This window comes from Ostrea edulis, chromosome 2 (genome assembly GCF_947568905.1).
Source record: "Ostrea edulis chromosome 2, xbOstEdul1.1, whole genome shotgun sequence".
Lineage (NCBI taxonomy): Eukaryota > Metazoa > Mollusca > Bivalvia > Ostreida > Ostreidae > Ostrea > Ostrea edulis.
Genome location: NC_079165.1, coordinates 5,286,973 through 5,302,650, shown reverse-complemented (window position 1 = coordinate 5,302,650; position 15,678 = coordinate 5,286,973). Strand labels below are relative to the sequence as shown.

The following is a 15,678-nucleotide window of genomic DNA, read 5'->3' as shown; positions in this document are numbered from 1 at the left end:
TAATTAGACTGCAAACATGTGAAGATCACTTGGCTATGGGGTTAGTCTTGTTTCGGGTAAAAATAAACAGAAAATATTGTGGTCGGGTTCGATGTTGGAGATGAAAATAAGCGATAAATCCTATCTGTTGAAGGAACTTCGCGCCATTGCGAACAGGAACATTACATCAAGGGCAGGCGCAGCAGACGACAGGGCTGAGATTGTAGGCCTAGTTGGCTTTCACCGTTTATCTTCGTGTGTGTAATACAAGACTGCTAAACTCAACATTGCCAGCAGAGACGAGGGAACTAAGACTACGGATAAAAGTATCTAAACGTGGTAAAGTAAGAATGTTGATGATTGTCAAACGCAGGTCTCCTTTATTCAGAATTTCCTTTGATCCCACTCTAGGTCTGCTTCCCGAGACGACATTACACTTACCCCGGCAACGGGAACGCGTAATTATTTATATATATAATAATATAATTATTACCTCTTTTCGTAATGTTTGCTTGTAAAAGTTATCGCTCCTTTCGCTGAAATACATGAATACATTTGCATGGGCCATGATTGGGCAAAAAATATAGTTTGTTGGTTTCCACTTTCACGGTTTTTTCACCTCAATTTTTTATAGGGACATTTTCTAGGATAGGTAGGGAGAGTGGAAGCCAACATATATTGTTTTTGGCCTTGGATATGAATTCGCTTAGCAATACATGTACAGGCTATTAATCGGTTGTCGTCCGTCGTGCATGAACAATTGTTTATTTTTAACTACTTCTTGACAACTACCAGTCGAATTGTAAAAAAAAACAAAAACTAAATCATTAATGCGTGGTGGTGGAGAGCAGGAAGGGTTATACCAAAATTGTAAATTTCATGATCCCTGGGGTAGAGGCTCTGACCCCAGGGCATGGCCAAATAACTATATAGTGTTTATGTGTAAAACACTTAAATAACATCTTCTTTATTGCTGTTGATACTAAATTGAAACTAAATGGATAAAGCAGGTAGTCTTTTACCAATATTGTAAATTTGATGATCCCCAGAGTAAAGGTTCGGACCCCAGGGTGGGGCCAAACTTAGTATATAGTGTTGATGTGTATAAGTATGCTGATACATAATTATGTAATGTATAAAATCAAAATGCATACTTAAAAATAACAGAAAACGATTTACAAAAAATGGTGAATTTTAATCAAAACCCATTGTTATGACTTAAAGACCGAGGTTTTCAACCGGTCGGTTTTCCTCAGGTAAGTTAAGTGCAGGGCGGAGCTAATTTAAGGCAGGTGTGAAGACCTGAGCTCGAGGGAACCCTGCTACTTGTAGTTTGTATATACCGTCCCAAATACACAGGATGTTATCTGTGTTACCTGCATTACCTGTACGTTTTTGTAAGATTGAAAAATTCATGGTATCATTTTTCTTGTGCAGGTTAATCGAAACGTTGATAATTAAATCTTTTGATTCAAACATGTAAAAAAAAAAATAAAAAGCTCGATAAATCTATCTTATATAAATGAGACGTTAGCCATTGAAAACTTGGATTATTTTTTATTCTAAGTTGTATCCATTTGACTGTCTTCGTCAGATACCTGGTATCCGACGATGTTCTCCATAACGCATGGCCTACAGAAACAGTAAGGACATTCGGATTTTCCGACAGCTCCTTCGATAACTGGTCCAGACGAAGAATTCGTTCTTCCTCTGGATCCCAATTCCAACCATTATATGCAAGAAAGAGCCATTATAGCGGCTAACCTCTCTTTCGATAAGTTGATAGTTACATCAGTCTAATTAGAATTAGATATTAGATCCGCTCGCGTACTCGCCTACATATGTATGCGAACACGCGATCGGATCCAACATCTAATTTTAATTAGATTGCAGTTACCGTACATGCACGTTTGTTGCCATGTTTCGAGGGAAAATTTCACTTCTAAATTTTCAACTGAGTGTAAGCAAAATTTCATTAGCGTACGATGTTAAATTTACTCATAATTAATCTGTTTAGCATAAAATCGATGTCCGTGTGAATTATATTCTAACAATCCATAATAATTATTTTCAATCGTACCCATTCCTAAGCATAACCTATTATATTCCATTATAATTAATGTAATTGTATGCAAAATTTACTTCTATTCTTGTATGAGGCCAACGACAAAAATTGTTGAGTTTCCGCTAACGCTCCAGTAAAAAATAGGGTAGGTAGGTAGGAAATAAATTTTATTTTTTTTTTAAATTTTATTTTTTCAAAGTATGCGAAAACATTGTAAACTTTAACAAGTTCAATGATCTATTGAATGTTATACTTTCAATATAAAATTGTGCTTAAATTGCATTGCAAGTAAAATTTCACCTGTTATTGGCTGAAGATTATTTCCAGATGTTTTAGAAGAAACAATATTTTTCAATGAAACATATACCATAAAACACAAATTAAAGTTAACTCCTTTATGCTCCTATGCTATACAAGTACTAGCTATATTGTTTCTACATTTAGATTGGTTGTCATGGGAATACTACTTTTGGATATGTTTGACAGGAAAATAATATGATGATTTTGAAAAAAAATATTAAAAAATCACCAAAATATCAACATCATTAACATATTTTAAGTTTATTAATTCATTTCTGAATGTACTTTCACAATCTAAATGGAACAAGGGTAGGAAGACAGTCTGAGCAAATCCCACTTATCCTAATGGGATCCAACTCTCTTCCAGCTAACACTTTTTACCGGACATAAATTTTTATTTAAAAAAAAAGTCTGCACATCTCCCCCCCCCCCCCCCCCTCGGCTCTCAACAGCCATCAACAACTCGGATGCGTTCACTGCTTTATTTGTGGCCTTTTTCATAGTGTATTCAGTTAGAACTGCAGCAGAAACCATGGATGTGCATACAAATTTGATAGACTGGACATTCAAGTGCACTATATAATGTCTGTCACTCTGCATCATGACCTCCATAAAAACACCATAGGAATTGGCAATTTTAACAAAAGAAAGTCTTCTATGGAAACATGACACTTGGCAAAGTCTTTCGGCCGTCTGTTAACTTCAATTGTCAAAGCACTGTTGCGTGAGGCAAGCATGAAGGTACAGTACTAGGTCAACCATCATGCCATGTTGTTAGTTACAAACATTATCAATGTTGTTTAAACACTTGACACAGTCTTCACGAAAAACTTTGTGAAGCACGGGCCCTTCGGGCCTCCCAGTATAATAATTGTGCAAGCCCGAACAATATTTTACAGGCCCAAAATGTTTTTTTCTAATTTGACCACTTGTCATTTGCAAGGTGCTGCATGTTTATTCTACTCTATAGATACATGCACAGTTCTACTGTAGGAAAATACAGGTCAAGATGATCATAGTTAGAGAACAACTGACATTAAAAGGATCTTATTTTAATTTTCAACATATTAATCTCGCAGATGACATCAGCAGCTCATGTTCTACTTTGTTTTGTATGCATCACGTACAAAACATTTTGTTTTCTCCAGAATCAAATCTTAGCCAAGGCCCTGTCTAATGGGGCATAAATTTTCGTTCTTTTCTCCTCGTAGGATTTGATGGTTGTTATTGTGAAATATGTTTGGGTGGTTTTGAATTTCCCGGACGAGCCCCCTCCCTATACCTCAGAAAAGGCAGCATGGTTGATCGTTTTTGACTACTAAGTCATGACAAAGTCTGAGTCAATCTCACGTTTTTTTTGTAATATATACAGAACATATAAGAAAACATTTATAGGCCCGCCGGACTCCTGGGTTCAATATTTTAAGAAGCCCGATCCCGATTTTACTGGCCTCGGCCATCGGGCCACTGGTTAACGTCGAAGACTGTTGACACAATACCATGCAATTTTGTACATCGTTAAAGCGTTTGAATGACTTCATCTCAATGTCTAACTAAAAAGAAAACCAAGAACCGAGAATATATTTTTTCCGGAAAAATGACGATTTTTTTTTTCAAATTAGCGGAAACAATTTCTAGGGTTGGGGCTATAATTTAGGGTCGATCGGGTTAGCGGAAACACAACATATTTTATCAGTGGCCTGACTATCTCTACATGAAAGTTCCCTTTCCAGTTGGATTATGCGGTAAGCATCAAAAGATTGCATGGACGCCTCGGTCGCCTGATAAGATAGATAAGGTATACACAAAGACTAGTAACTAAATGTCCATCAATTTCTAGCATCCAATGTGAAGCTCAATTTTTCCTGATTGACAATTTAAGGGTTCACGGGCCAAGTAAATTTGAAGGTGGTGCTTATTTTCTCGGGCTTTAAAAATGAGTCCAAATTAGTCATATGTTTTGTAGGGCTGGATCAATATGTCGATTATCGATATACATCGATATTTTTGAGCGATACGATAACCGATACAGCGAGTCCCGTATCGTTTGGTATATTAAGAGTGGTTTTAACGTATCTTACAGCGAGATTTCATGAACGAGTTAACAAATAAATTGAAAATCTACGAACGAACTGTTTAAATATCATTTGCTCCATGACTGCATACAACGCAAACGTGTCGAAAGTGTGCTCGTGGTGACGATACCGTGGTCTTAGTTTTCAAATATTACATATTTGTAGCTTGAAAAAACCAAAGTGTAGCGTTTGTGGAACAGAGGTCGTAAGCTCTGGTGGTACAAGTAATTTAACAACACATTTGCGATGACATCATAAAGTTTACTGTCGGAAAAATGGCGAGAAATCTATTGTTGAATGATGTATGTAGTGATCAGAGTCGAAAGTGATCTGCAGTCGCAATTTTTGTATGAAGAAATATATGAACAAATAAATAAAGTTATAATTCATTTGTGAATATTCATCCTGAAAATAATTTCCTTTGCTGCCTTAGACTTGGAGCGGGAGATATTGTATCAGCAATTAGGGTTTGTTTAAAGCCAGAGAGTGTGAATATGCCCTTGTTTTCATGAAGAGAAAAATATGTTAACAATATTGATAAAAGCAAATAGATAATAATTCCATGCACAATTGTCTTTTGTGATAGATTAATTCAAGCTAACACTATATGCAAATGAAACAAAAAGGATAGGTGAAGTTTTATTTTTGTTATTATTTAATCATTTTAATCCTCAAAATTAAGTGTAAATGTACATAAATTGTATCGTCAATACGTATCGCATATCATCTCTCTGTATTGCAATACGTATCGTATCGAAATTTTCCAAACGATACCCAGCCCTAATGTTTTGATGTTTTAATGTTAATACACCTATTATTTAAAGTATTTCATCAGTGTATGCACCTAAAAACAAATAATCCGGAAATCATTTAAATTAGGATGTCAGCGGTCTATTTTTTGGCAAGTAAATTGGGGGTACCTGTAAAGTGTGAAACAAAATCTACCGAAACGAAACGAAACCTAATGAAACGAAACAGATTGTATAACCGAACTTTTTTAATTATAATAATTAAAAATGGTATCTTAGGCCCCTGTGAAAGTTACCACATATAAAATTCGCCTCCCCTTTGATGTAGGCTTTCGGCTTGACTGTTACAAAGTTTTAAAAGTTGGAAAGTGGGGAGGGGGGGGGGGGGGAGTAAGCACAAAGTACATGTCCGTAGTTGATATTAAATACCACGTACAATTAGTTTTGGATCCATAAATTTCAGAACTGAGGGTTACAGTCTCAGAGATCTGGGGAAACATACTATACGAGCAGTGATTCATTTTGGCGTGCGTCCTGCGTAAATTACGCATTGAATTTGCTCAGGACGTATGATTTCAATAACTGCATCCCAGTGGACGCATGAACATTCGAAAATATATGATCATGTTTTCATTTCCCAATCTAAGCTCCAGAACGTACTACACACCCCAGGGCTTGAAGCTAACTTTTTTTGTCACCAGTCCAGTCGGACTGATGGGGTATAATTTCAACCAGTCCGTAGAAAAATTTACCAGTCCAACAGAGTTTTCCGGAAATTATTAAACATATTTCGTTAATGTTATCAAAATGAAATTTAACTCAATATGCCTCAGACAATATTGTAACACTGAAATGTGGGGTTTATATATATGAATCAGATTCGTCTGATATCTATACAGATTGAAGCATGCCAAATCTGTGTATAAAATTTCATAAGTATATTTTCCAAAATGATGCTTTAGAAAATTAACCAGTCCCATCGGACTGACTAAAACAAATGTCAGTCAGTCCACCAGACTTTTAACCAGTCACAGACTGACGGGCATATGTTAATTTCGAGCCCTGCACCCGAGATATTCCGAATTAAGAATTATGATATTTCATTGGTCAACTCGCATTGCATTAACCAATGAAACCAAATGAAATATAAGGCATTACGGCGGGTAAGCAAAACTGGGAACTAGAATTTCCTCGCATATAATCCAATTACGCCAATTTTTTTTTAATGTTTTAAAACTTTCTAATCAGGGAAAGTTAACAACATTTTTGCAAAGTGATGTGAATGATAATATTGCCAGTAACTGCGGGTAAAAAAACAAAAGAACCACGGAGTCCCCGAAATCAAACGTCAGTCCTGAAAATGAAGTAGAGGTTGAAAAAATTCGAAAAGTGAAAACAATGTCATCAAAAATGGCTAAGATTTGAGAAAAATGAAGAAAACGGAGAAAAATTTATTTATTGCAGCATTTACACGGAACAGAAAAACTAAATGGCATAAACAAAGTAGCTAGGAATAAAAACTTTCATCATTCAACTTTAAACATCTGAAAATCAATTTGCAATATGAACTACGAATAAGAATTTTTTGCAAATGAATTATCCGATGGCTTGTAATAAAAAGTGAAATATTTATTCTCTAGAAGGGGGTGACAACAGTATAAGCTTTCTTCCTTAACGTGGTTTGTTTATACCTGTCGGGCTGTTTGTTTGAAATAATGAAGTTTGAACTCATTGATTTTAGCATGGGACTCATTATTGTAATCAAGGGGAGTCCGCTGGACTCATGATAACCATTTTCAAAATGAATCACTGTACGAGGGGTTGGATCGCCGACGTTGGATCCGCCTTTGGGCATAGATACATTGTTTGAAGAAGCTCGTGTCTGAGAAAATTGAAAGCAGGAAGAGCTCTTAACCTCTTATTCTATCTCTAACTGCTGAGGTGCGAGTACTTTCAATAATGGAAAAACTCTATACATTTGGGGTGTTGCTAAGACGGGGAATTGAAAACAGTACGGAAAACAGAATTTTTTTTAATGCAATAATATTAGGAGGAGGTCGGCATTTTGTAAACTGAAAAGGCTTAAGAACGAGGGAATTTTAAGCCGAAATCACAAAGAGAACGGGAGGACATATTCAGAATCCACCGTTTGATATACTACATACAAATACACAATATCCACATGTATACATATATATATTATTTTTGGCCTTGGATATGAATTCGCTTAGCAATACATGTACAACCTAGCCCTTGGCATTATATCCTAACACTACATCGAAGGCACCACAGATTTTCTAAAAATCACAAATTATGCAAACATACGAACATTTCTTGTAAATCACTTTAGCTCACCTGAGCTTTTCTGATTGCCTGTTGTCCGTCGTCTTTCCGTCTGTCTGTAAACTTTTTACATTAAGAGTTTCAACTTTTCTTCTCCAGAACCACTGGGCCAATTATAACCAAACTTGGCCAAAAGCATCCTTGGATAAAGGGCTTTCAAGTTTGTTCAAATGAAGGGTCATGTCAAATTTAAAGGGGAGATAATCACAAAAAAGGCAGATATATAATCTTCTCAAGAACCGCTGGACTACAAAAGCTGAAATTTGCATGAAAGCCTCCTGACTTAGTGCAGATTCAAGTTTATCAAAATCATGGCCCCAGGGGGTTGAATGGGACCACAATAGGGGATCAAAGTTTATTTTAAAATATATAGGAAAATCATTAAAAATCTTCTCAAGAACCACAGGGCCAGTAAAGCTGAGATTTACATGAAAGCTTCCTGACATAGTGCAGATTCAATTTTGTAAAAATCATGGCCCCCAGGAGTAGGTTAGGGCAACAATAGGGATCAAAGTTTTACATGCAAATGTATAGGGAAAATCTTTAAATATTAGCCAAGGTGACTCAGGTGAGTGATGTGGTCCATGGGTCTCTTGTTTAAAGTAGCGATTAAACTGAAATTATATACTTAATATGTATATATATGTGTTATTGACGTCACAGCCAGGAGTCGGCAATTTTTATCTATAAAGTAGAAATAAATGAGAAATGAGCATAAATACTACCACTGAGCTCACTGTCAGACTCCTGTGATTGACGCTAGGCCAAAAAGCTCGTTCACATGCATTTTTGCATAATGTTGAGGTCTTATATCGCTTCTTGCAAATCAGTTCAAAATTCTAATATTTGTACATGTATGTAACATTGAAATAAAATCAAAATCCTTACACAATATCCCACTACACCTGTACACATGTGTAAAACATGCCTTCAATATAGCCCCATGTGTCCTGAAAACACACAGCTTCAAAACATTTATATAACTGATGTAACCAGTGAAAGATAGACTTTTCCTCTAGCTGTCCCCCCCCCCCCCCCCCCCCCCCCCCCCCCCCCGATTGAATATAATACGTTGGATGAAAAAGTGAAATTAAGGAATATTCAGCGATGTTTTAAATATAAATCCTATAGATGAAGAATACAAAATACTTTTGTACGTTAAGTGTATGTGTATCTGTGGCAGATTTAAGGGGGGGGTGCAGCTGGCATATGACCCCCCCACCCCCCCCCCCCCGAAATTTTCAAGGTAAATGCTGTTCACTTGTTTAGAAAAATCATAATGTAGACGAGTGATGAAATGATTGTTGTCAATGATCGATTGTCAGTCGTTTAGAGCTCTATGTTGCTACTAATCGATTACAAAACAAAAGTCACCAACATCGCGGACTAAAACACAAATAATTCAGAAATCATTTAAATTTTGTTCAGATTAAACTCAGATGACCTGTCAGTATTGCAATCGGTTGTCGTCCGTCATGCATGAACAATTGTTTATTTTTAAGGTGGGTCGATCCTCATGTCACTTATCAATATTAATGGTTAAAAGTGCAAAATCTGTATTAATTTCCATTCAAAATAGATCAATTTAATCAATAACCAAAGAAAATGCGTATGTTGCCACATTTTTAGCTCTTCTGAGCCAAAGGCTCAAAGAGCTAATGCTATGGCCATTTGTGCGGTGTGCGTAAACTTTTTAGAAAAAGGGCTATAACTCAAGAACCCCTTGGCCAATTTTTTTCAAATTTGTTACAGGGTATCATTGGCCCAAGGGCTTTCATACAAACTAAATAGAGGGATGTGACCCTTTAACAAGGGGAGATAATCAGGAAAATACAAACAAAAGTAGTGGTTGCTAAAAAATCTTCTTCTCAAGAACCACAGGGCAGATTATCACCAAACTTACACATAAGGATGAGGATATGTTGTAGATTGAAAATTGTTCAAGGCATTACCCTGGGGCAAAGGGCGTGGTCTCAAGGTCACTTCAAAGTTGACCTAAATTTAAAATTTTTTTAAATTCCTTAAATCTTAGATATTTTAGTCATTATAAGGACTAGGATCATCAAATTTTGACAGTTGATGCATCTTAGGACCTTGTGTCAAGTTGTCTCAAAAGTAGGTCACGGTGACCTACTTTTTGAATTTTGCAGGTATTTATTTTAAAATTTTGATGCATATCTTGGACACTTTGAAGCCTATGATCATCAAAACTTGTCAGTTGGTGGATCATGGGACCTTGAAATGCGTCAACTGAAAAATAGGTCACCGTGACCTACTTTCTGAATTTTATGACTTATCATTTATAGATATATTTTAAGTTGTTATTTCAAATACCGAGAGGTTTAGAATCATCAAATCTTGTAAGTTGATGCATCTTGAGGCCTTGAAACATATTTTTTAAAAAGTAGGTCACAGTGACCTACTTTTTGAATTTTGCAGATATTCAAATTTCACATTTTCAATTTTAGATGCATATTTTGGGCACTGTAAAACCTAGGATCATCAAACTTTGTCAGTTGATGCGTCTTCGGTTTGTGTTGACCAAAAAGTAGGTCACCGTGACCTACTTTTGGTATTTGACAGCTAAATTACTATATTTCAGACACTATTTGACCTACAATCATCAAACTTTGTCAGTTGATGCATCTTGAGTCTTTGGAGTGTATCGACCAAAAAGTAGGTCACTGTGACCTACTTTTGGCATTTGACAGTTATATTTGTATATTTCAGTCACTAATTGACCTACAATCATCAAACTTTGACAGTTGATGCATCTTGAGTCAACGGAGTGTGTCGACCAAAAAGTAGGTCACCTTGACCTACTTTTGGAATTTGACGGCTATATTTATATATTTCAGATACTATTTGACCTACAGTCATCAAACTTTGTCAGTTGATGGGTCTTGCATGTTCGAAAGGTTTCGACGAAAAAGTAGGTCACCTTGACCTACTTTTGGAATTTGACGGCTATATTTATATATTTCAGATACTATTTGACCTACAGTCATCAAACTTTGTCAGTTGATGGGTCTTGCATGTTCGGAGTTTGCTAACCAAAAAGTAGGTCACCATGACCTACGATTGGAATTTGACAGCTATATTTCAATATTCAGATACTAATTGGCTTAAAATCATCAAACTTTGTGAGTTGATATTTCTTGGGTTCTCAAAATCTGTAAACCAAAAAGTAGGTCACATTGACCTACTTTTTTTGAATTCTTAGGATTTAACTAAAGATTTAGAATACAGTGGAACCCCGTTATTACGTTCTCCCTTTATTACGTTAGTCCGCATATTACGTTGGAATTTCAAAGCACAAAACCATTTCTTAACAAACCTATATAAAATAGACCTCGTTATTACGTTATCCTAAAATGCCAGGACTCGGTATTACGTTGTAAAAATTTCGACAAAAACGTAATAAACCCCTAATTATTCAATAATGATTCTCAAAATAATAAGGCATTCACACCTTGACTGCCCGAGGCAGTCACCACGTAAATTTCCTGGTCTGTTTGGGGATTAGAGACGCTCGACTGATTACGCTTCGATAGATCTAGTGACATCAATACAGGTGAATACCCCGTATAGAAGCCAGTGATAAACAATTAAATAATGTTTATTTAGAAATTGTACTCTATGAAATTTACTTCATTTTACATATTTTGATAATCAAAGAAATAATTTCTCAACCACCTGCGTGTTCAGCATAGTGTGATTACCTTCGCTATTAAAACTCTATTCACGGACAGCTTTGGTACCAAACAAGAAAGATTTATCGTAGCAATGTTACAACCGCTTGGGTAACTGCTTGGACATAGGTGACTAAAGGTGTTCAATTAAAAAAAATTGTTCGTTGTTTGGACATGCAGCTTGGGTGTTCGTAACTCTCGTCCATACATACACCAATCTATCGGCCGACTCGTGCACAGCATTTACTTCAGTGAATATTTTAAAATCCCTTGATGCGCACGAGATTTTAGTGCCATCATTTAGCGTTATAAATGAAATCTTCGTGCATCATTATATATTTTTTTATGTGGATTGCGCTTAAATTGTTCTCCGTGCATGTTTATCGTTGGTGAGAAGTGTGTAAGTGTTGGGTATCGTGTGCGTTTTGTGTCTATAGTTTTGTTGTTTTTTGGGTGGGATTTTTTTTATTGTGTTGTGTATTGTGTAATTAGAGAACTTAATAAAAACGATGTTTTGTTATTTTTTTAAATACGAATGTTGAATACGAACCGGAACGAGTTATTGAGAGAAATTTACATGAACGCATTGTTTTAAAGTTGAACAAAATGGCGGTCCAAACGAATGCAGAAAAAGCAACGTTTATGAAAACATCCTTATGTATCCTACACCGAAATAAAGAAAAGGGATAAGAACATGAAGAATTACGGACATTAAAGATAAGATGTAAATAAAACAAAGTATCATATTCTTTTAAAGAAAGAAACAGTAAAGATATATTCACACACCCCTTCACGGAGTACCAACGGACGATATACAATTTCCAAATGATAATTTTAACGGATTTCACTGGGAACGTTTATTACGTTGACCCCGGTATTACGTTATTTTATCGTGACAAAATGGAAAACGTAATAACGGGGTTCCACTGTACTAAGAGGCTAAGAATAGAAATGGTGGGGTTGTACAATTTATCAGAAGAGCGATTCTAGGCCATTGGGCCTCTTGTTAAATATGTCAGACATAAAAAATCGGAAGTATATGTTAACATCAGAAAATCACACATTTTTGTTATACAGAATAATTAAAATAGATAAAAACTTGTTGAAATGACAAATTTTAAATGTCAATAGTTTAAAAAAATGTTAATTCATAAATCTGTATAAATTAATTGTGGATATTAGGGAAATCATGTATAATAGACATACAGTAGAAGAAATACCAGCACAGGAGTTATTGCCCTTGACAACATTTTTTTTATTAGAAAGAATTGATAATCTATGGAAAATATAAACTTTTTTCAAAATCAATTATTAGTTAACCAAAATTTTTATTTTATGCAGTGATTAAAATTCCTCCGAAAGATATATTTCTATCATGCACAAATTTTAAATTGATAAAGATTTTTGCAAATACCTATGACATCAAACGAGGATCGATTAACCTTAACTTCTTGAAAACTACCAGACCAATTTTTTTTCGAATTTGGTATGAAGACATTGGGACAAGGGGGACGTAAATTGTAAATTTCAAATCTCCAGCTCTCCTGGGACCTTAGGGAGCAGGGCAAAAACTGCCCAAAATTGACAACTTTTCAAAATTCTTCTCAAGAACCGCACACGTGTAAGAAAAACTAAATCATTAATGCATGGTGATGGAGAGCAGGAAGGTTTCTACCAAAATTGTAAATTTCATGATCCCCGGGGTAGAGGTTCTGACCCCAGGGCATGGCCAAACTTGTTATATAGTGTTTATGTGTAAAACAATTAAATAACACTTAAATAACATCTTCTTTATTGCTGTTGATACTAAATTGAAACTAAATGGATAAAGCAGGTAGTCGTTTACCAATATTGTAAATTTGATCCCCAGAGTAAGGGTTCTGACCCCAGGGTGAGGCCAAACTTAGTATATAGTATTCATGTGTAAGTTTGCTGATACATATGCACTGTATAAAGTCTAAATGTGTTCATAGGAATAGCAGAAAAGGGTGTACAAAAAATGGTACATTTCACAACCCAGGGTTAGGCAAATTCAACTTAATTAGTAGATTGTCATTCAGGGTTAGCAAAAAGTATGGGGCGGATGGGAGGATTTTATTTTTTATTTTTATTTTATGAGAAAAATATTAAAGACAAACAATTTTTGGTTGTTTTTTTTTTCAACAGATGCGTATCATTTAATGCCAGTGGGTATCAATCTATGCTCTTTGACAGACGAATTCCAGGTTAAGCTTTAATTTGAAACAGAAATGTACCCAACTTCTTCAAGATTTACGCCTGTAAGAACGCGAGAAATTAGGAAAACCATATTGTTCGATTTTCTTCCCGTGTCTTTTTACGTTCCTCTACCGGAAATGTAAGCAAGAAGTGTAAAGTCCAGAGTCGGAGATGAAAATATTCCGGAAATCGCAAGTTTCGGAAAATAACAAAAATTCGGGTCAGGGCCAATTTTGGTAGGGTGGGCGGGGATGATAATCTATCAATTAACTTGAATTGGCCTTATGACTTAAGGATGAGTCTAAATTAGTCATATGTTTTGATGTTTTAATGTTAATACACCTATTATTTAAAGCCTTTCATCAGTGTATGCACCTAAAAACAAATAATCCGGAAATCATTTAAATTTTGTTCAGATTTTCTTTTATATGTACATCAGGGTTTGACATTTACTTTTTTGAGCACTAGACCATTCGGGCTACTTCAAATGATTTTTACTAGACCTGACCTTACATCCACTAGCCCTGACCAACTTTCCAGAAAAAAAAACCCATTGATTGTTTCTCCATATTTAGATACTTAATTAAAATGACAAACGTTAAGTTTCAACTAAGACGTATTTAATTGTCTCAAAAAAATCTTTAGTCTCGTCGTTCAATTTGATGTTTTTATTTTCAAATGCATTTTCTGTTTCTTTAAATTCTACCCGGCACAGAAATTTTTTTAGTCAATTTATTAGAATAAAATGCCCTCAACCGCTTTTTTTATAATTTCTATTTCATAAGCCCTGCTTTGTTTCTTCCCAACCTATTCCTTTTTTTTTCTGAATCTCTTGGGACATCTTTCCTTGATGACGAAAAGTCGTATTTGAATATAGAGACATTTCCGCACACGTGTCAACATCGAAAAATGGCTGTTTACGATGTAATTTATCAATTTTATAGATGCTTTCTCATCTTCAATTAAGATAAACTGTTTTTTTTTTTCAAATGAAAATAAATTCAGTTTATATCTATTTATCCGCAACATAACTTTACACACATTAACATCGAGTAAATTTCGTAAAACATCACTTCCGACAGCGACCATTTATTAGAAATAAAAATAGAGATTATGTCATCACGCGGTTCAATGTTGCTTGTTAACTCTTCACAGTGATTTTTTTTAGTTAAGAATAAAATATCTTATTGTTTATAGTAAAGTTTCTTGTTTATTTTGTCAACACGACCAGTCAGACTAGTAAGTCGACAATATACCTGACCGGAACTATTATCTAGTAGACTCGGTCGGTCGGACGTGCCTTAGTGTCAAACCCTGTACATGTATGTCAAACCAGATCAAAGGTTTTAGCACAAACAAAATGGTGAGAGAATTAACGGTTATATCATATAAAGGAGTCGGACTCTGATAACTTTCAGACATTGTGATTATAAATAAATTCCATTAGGAACAAAGAAGAATTCAAATGTTGTTTCCATATGTTTAATGATTCTGCTATATGACATATTCCACCAAATTTGCATAAAATGTCCGTCAATTTTTTCCCCTCCGTATTTAAAAATAAATATGCTCAAAAAGTAAAGAATGTTTTTAATTACAAACTTGAATGGACTAGAGTTAATTATAAAATCAAAAATATTTTGCCACACATAAATTGTTAAAATTATTTTGGAATGTGAATGTTCAAAATATGAGAAAAATTGACAGAATTAACTCCCGTGAGAAGTGGTACCCAACTTCTCGGGTACTTTATTTCAACTTAAATAAGAAAACAAGGGGCGAAAAAGATGTAAAAAAATGTATGTACTTTTACTTAATTTTTATCACAAAAATTGCAAACTATTTATGAAAACAAATTATTCAAAAGTAAATTCAAAGTAAGCAGTTTTTGTAACTTTTGTTCTGTCAAACATATTGACGTTAGCACTAATGTACATATGTACATAGAGATGTACTGCAAAACAATTTGCTTTGATTATTTTTCTGGAATTAAGCATTAAAAGTCATAATCTAATTGTGGAACAGATTTTATTTTCTTTAAACAAAATATTTAACTTAAGAAATTACATTGATATTTAGTCTAACATCATTCTGTCAAACTCTACTCGGCACAATGTGACATTAGCACACTTCTTTACCAAACCATTGTAAGAGTTGTGGTTCTTTATTATTATTACACCTCTCCCTGCAAGGGGCGTTGTAATGGGATTTTCCAATGGAATGGCAGGTTGAGTGAATGGGGGTATCCAGATTTACGT

General features: G+C 35.0%; 1 protein-coding gene across 20 annotated transcripts in view; it reads left to right on the top strand.

Annotated features, from left to right (window-relative positions):
- LOC125657375 (uncharacterized) overlaps positions 1 to 15,678 on the top strand; it is a 77,194-nt gene that overhangs the window by 32,836 nt on the left and 28,680 nt on the right. For 9 of the 20 annotated variants that reach the window (XM_056157421.1, XM_056157420.1, XM_056157419.1 and 6 more), the window contains exon 4: positions 134 to 318. The exons of 10 other annotated variants lie outside the window; for them this stretch is intronic. The gene's annotated coding sequence lies outside the window, so the exon portion shown is untranslated. Of the gene's footprint in view, positions 1 to 133; positions 324 to 15,678 lie in introns of all 20 variants that reach the window. One more of the 20 variants, XM_056157424.1, reaches the window with a different exon arrangement.